At 32.7% G+C, this 5,614-nt stretch overlaps 1 pseudogene; it reads left to right on the top strand.

Moving 5' to 3' along the window:
- The first annotated feature begins 538 nt into the window (after positions 1–538).
- LOC105745014 (olfactory receptor 4A47-like) lies at positions 539–1,459 on the top strand (annotated as a pseudogene).
- The last annotated feature ends 4,155 nt before the right edge of the window (positions 1,460–5,614 follow it).

The following is a 5,614-nucleotide window of genomic DNA, read 5'->3' as shown; positions in this document are numbered from 1 at the left end:
CAGTGAGCTGGGATGAAAACCAGGTCAGTGACCTTGGGTCTATAACCTTCCATTCATTATTAGTTGTACCCACTTGAACATATAGATTACCTTAACTGAGGCTTCAATTTTATATGTTAATGATTTTTTACATAGGACACATTTAAATAGAATTCCCTTCTCATCCTCTCTTGTTCTAGTCAATTATCAATTCTTTAAAACAAACCAAAAGCAAGTTTCTTCTAGGAACCCTTCCCTGATCTAAGTTTTATTTAGATGTGCCTACAATATCAACACAAAAAGATATTTATAATAGTACACTGCATTGTTCTGTATTTATCTGATCCTATTATGTATCACATCACTGAAGGCAGAGAATTATGTCCCAATCAAGTTTGTAATTACAATATCCATGCTTGTTTTAACAGAAATTGATGCTTATACATTTTTATTGAATTAATAGAAATGAAATATTATTCTTATTATACATTTTAAAAACATTCACTGTTTTATAGATAAACTCCTTCTAAAACTTTGAAATCAATACCTATAAGAGAATATGGAACCAAGGAATATTGTGACTTATTTTATCCTCCTAGGCCTCATGCAGAATCTGAAGGAACAGAAAGTGCTTTCTTTTATCTTCCCAATTTTCTACATTTTGACCATAGTGTGCAACTTACTCATTGTTGTGACTATAACTATCAGTAAGTCCCTGTGCTCACCTATGTACTTATTTCTTGCTGGTTTATCATTTATGGATGTCATTTATTCTTTGGTCATTTCCCCAGAATTGATCTCAGGATTGTTCTTTGGACAAAAAACCATATCCTTCCAAGCTTGTATGATCTAGGTCTTTTTGGAGCACTTCTTTGGTGAATCAGAGGTCTTTCTTCTGTTGTCCATTGTGTATGGCCACTATATGGCCCTTTGTAAACCCTTGCATTTATCTAATTATCATGAGGCAATGGCTGTGTGTTGTGCTGTTAATAGTGTCCTGGAGTGGGAATTTTCTGCATTCAGTAATTCAATTAATCTCTCTTCATGGGCTCCCCTTCTATGGTCCCAATATCATTGATCATTTTCTCCATGACATGTTCCCTTTATTGAATCTTGCCTGTACTGACACTGAGGTTGTTGGATTCTTACTGGTGGCTAATGGAGGGCTGATCTGCCGTATTGTGTTTCTGCTCTTACTCATCTCTTATGGTGTGATTTTGGACTCCCTAAAGAACCTTAGTCAGGAAGGCAGGAGGAAAGCCCTCTCCAACTTTGGTTCCCATATCACTGTGGTTGTCTTCTTTGTTCCATGTTATCTTTATGTTTGCAAGACCTGCTCGAAACTTCTCTATTGACAAATCATTAAGCATCAGTCATAACCCCCATCCTAAGCCCTTTAATATATACTCTAAGAAATTCAGAGATGAGAAATGCTATGAAGCAGCTCTGGAGAAGAAAAGTCATATTGGGCAGTAAATGAATGTATTTTCTTCCATGAGGAGAATCATTTGGCTTTAGTAAACATCCTCCTGGGACCCAGAAGTTACCTTAAATCTAAAACACCTTTTCATTTCTTTTAAAGAAATTAATAAAATTAGAGATATGACTGGGATATTGATAGCACTTTCCTTATTAGAATGTAAGCTCAATACTCTCTTATTTGCCCTCCACCTAGAAAGGCATTATGAATATATTGCAGGGAATCAAAATAATATGTAATGAATTATTGATTTTAATTTTTATAATTACAATGATTTTAAATAATTCCTGCAAGATCTTTAATACTATTTCTCAGTTATAGCTTGTTTTTAGTTAAATTCTTGTTATTTATGTCCATTCTTTTTATTATGCTACTTAAAATATTTTATGCTATGGAGATTGGCCTCTTTATTTAATTTCAATTGCATTACATATGATTTTAAATACCTAATGCTTCCACTTCTGAAAAATTGAAAGTTTAAAAATTATAAATATCAACATAGAAAATGCACAAACTGTAATAAAGTGAGAAGTCGATTTCCTATCCATCCCTAACCAAAGTCTCACAGAGCTCCTACTCAGAGGCAATCACTTTCCTTTCTTAAGTTTCTTCAAGTAATAATCTTAACAAATAGTGCATTTCTATATGTATATGAATTTTGTCTGAATGTATACATTTTACTTTTATCTCATAAACATCTTGAAGTGATTTCCTTAGTAGCCCATGTCCATGTATACCTAATTACTTTCACTTAGCCTCATATTGCATTAAGACCTCAAAGAGATTTACTAAAGTAAGGTTTCTAGCTCTTCCTATTGTTTCCAATGTTTTTCTATGAGCAATAATTTTGCAATAAATATATCTAATTTGAAAATATACAAATACAAGTTCTACCAAATGGATTTTTCCATTAAATGTTATATGTATTTAAGATGTTTATTTTAAAAGTGACTGTCATATTGACATTTCTGATGCACTAATCACAATCCTGCCACAGTCTGTCAAATACTTGTTTGTTCCCATCCTCAAAAACCAGCATTTGATATACATTTATGGTATTTGATAATATGATGAATTAATAAAATTGTTTTTATTTTGTATTGTTTGAGATCCTTTACATTAGAGTTCCTTTTCACATGTTTTAAAATTATTTGTATTTTTTATCTGTGAATTATCTGTTAATAATTTTTATCTATTTCCTTCATTGCCAATATCACCCATACTGATTTTTTATAATGTATTAATTAAATTATTCCTGTTTCTCTTATAAAATTACAATATTTCTGGGTTATTTATTATCAACTTTTTATGCTATGTATAAATTCTTTGGTCAGGTAGGTTTTTTAGATTTTTACATATCAGATTTATCAAAATTATATGTAGTTGTTATATCTTCCTTAGGAAGATTTTCCTTACTTCTCTTTTATCAAATATTCTTCCACATTATTTTTAGCATTTTTTTTTCAAATGTTTTCTGCTGATATCTTTTACATTTCAACTATTGATCTATCTGGAATTTATCTTGATTGAAGGAATTTGATAAGAATTGAATTTTAGTTTTTCAGAATGGCTATTTTTTATAGCTGCATGATTATCTTTTAACCAGTGATTTCAAATCCAAGGTCTCTAATTTGTGGCATTCATTTTATTTTAAGGTTCCACTTAATACACAGTATAATTGCATTTGCTCTATACTTCTTTTTTTTTTTTTTTTTTTTGAAGGCCAGGCCTGGGGTTGAACCCGGGGACATCGTATGTGGAAAGCCTGAACTCGTCTGCTTGAGCCACATCCACAACCCTCTATAATACGTCTTGATATCTGATAAGCCTAGTAATCTCTCATTTCTATTCTTTTTCTGAATTGAATCTATTTCTGTATTTCAAATTAAATATAAATGTAAAATAAGCTACTGTAGTCACAGTACAAAGTTCAGTTTGTATTTTCAATGAGATTTCATTTATGACGATTAATTAGAGTTTGTATCTTTAGAGAATTAAAAAGTCCTATCCACTAAGCAAGATTTTATTTGATTTAGCCAAGTTTTCCTTAATTCTATTCAATAGTGCTTTGCATGTTCTTCCTATCTTATTTTTATTATTTACTTCTGCTGTTCTTCATCCACAACTATGAAAATGCCAGATAATGTAAGACAAATTGTCTCTTTCAGGTAATTCATGACTCCAGCCTTTGCTGAGCATCTTTTTGGAGCTGCTGAGATCTTCCTACTTGCACTGATGGTCTAATATCACTATTTAGGCATCTGCTCTCTCCTGCTCTGCACAGCCATGATATGACAAGTTTGTGGCCTCCTCTAAGGACAGACCTGCATTAGAGGCTTGGTCCATGCCAATGTGAGAGCCTCTTCATAATATATCTGTCCTTATGTGGCCCCAATATCATAGACCACTTCATTTGTGACTCGGACCCTTTGTGGAAACTAGCCTCCAGGGGCATCTATTCCTTTGTTCACTTTTGGTGCCAATAGCAGGTTCAGCTATCTGCTAAAATTCCTTTTCTTGGTGGTCTCCTAGGTGGTCCTCCCTTAAACTTTGAAATTTCTGATCTCACAGGGGAGTTTCAAAGCCCTGTCCACCTGTGTCTCTCACATCACTATGGTCATCTTGTTGTTAGTGCCCCGCACGTTTGTGCATCTGGGCCCACTTACCACCTTTCTCATGATAAACTTGTGGCTGTGTTTTGTATTATCATGACTCCCATGTTAAACTCCATAATCTACAATATCAGAAACACAGTTGTGAAAAGTGTTATAAGGTAATATGGGATAAAGTTTACTTTCGGAAATAATCACAACCATATAAAATGACATGATCCCTTTATTGTTAAGAGAAGAGAAGAGAATTCCTCTGGTTAGGGCCAAGTGAATACTACAAGGCAAACTTACTGTGATGGTGGCATATAAGCCTATAGAGGAAAGACTCAGGCAAGAAATTATTTATCTTTGTAAAAATAGCCCATTTAGATTAATTTATTGCACTTTTATTTGACAACCTTTAATATCAGAATCAATTAGAGTCCTTGTTAAAATTCTGATTCCCAAGAAATAGCCCTAAAGATTGTTTTTGGAGTGATTTATCTTCATTTTAAAAAAATTTCACAGATGTTCCTGAAGTAGATGATGTTGGTACACAATTTGAACAACAGTGCTATAGAATATTTTCACATCAGCCTATTACAAAGTTATCTTACTAAGGCCTTTCCTGGCAAGTGTCCTTTATAGAAGAAGCTATGAAAAAAATGAAGCTCTCTAATCTTCATAAATGCAATACAAACTCATTATCTGTACAATCATAAGGCAAAAATATTCTGGGAATGTAAAAAATATTTGGATTTTTTATTCTCCATCTTCTCTTTCTGTACATTCTAATCTTCTGTCACATTTGGTCTACTTCTTTATTTTTTCTTTCTCCAAAGCAAATATCAATCATTTCTTCTTGCTGCATTATTTGGCTTAAAGTTCATTTTCCTTGCTAAATTAACTGGTAATTTGCATTAAGCACCCTGGTTTTACAATTTTTATATCTGTATGACATATTGTGTGCTATTTTTGCATGTATTTTTTAAAGGAAAGGGTAATAAGGTTTAGTATCCTATAATGTTTAAGAGTATAGTATCTGCTTAAGACAGCCCCGGGTTCAAATTTTAGTTTTGCCATTTATAGTGTCAACTTTGGCAAAACACAATTATTTTAAGTTTCACTCAAAAGGAATGAATAGAGATATTACTAGGAACAAATAAAATAATCCTTGCAAAATCTTAACACACCAGCTGTTCAAATGTTAGTTATTGTAAACATTCCTTATTATTGGAATTTCTGATATGATAATAGATTCCATTATAGATAAAGTAAAATGTTTCTTAAAATCATAATTTTTCTCTCCCTACTTTGAAGAATACTCTGAAATTTGACTGGCCTTGTATAAGTTCTTGGGGACTGGAATGGGCTCCTCCTCTGCCTTTCCTGAGATGTTCTTCCCTGGTTTTCAGATCTCCATTGATCTTTTTCCTCCAAGACATTAGAGCTTATCTGATTTAGGCTCTGATTTTCTCCTTACAAATCCTGGTAAGGGTCATGGAGATATTTTACTACGAACCTGATATTGACAAGCAGACTCTCAGAATATGAACAGATTTGA

This window comes from Dasypus novemcinctus, chromosome 10, assembly GCF_030445035.2.
Source record: "Dasypus novemcinctus isolate mDasNov1 chromosome 10, mDasNov1.1.hap2, whole genome shotgun sequence".
Lineage (NCBI taxonomy): Eukaryota > Metazoa > Chordata > Mammalia > Cingulata > Dasypodidae > Dasypus > Dasypus novemcinctus.
Note: the sequence above shows the minus strand (reverse complement) of the source record. Positions and strands in the feature narration are given on the sequence as shown.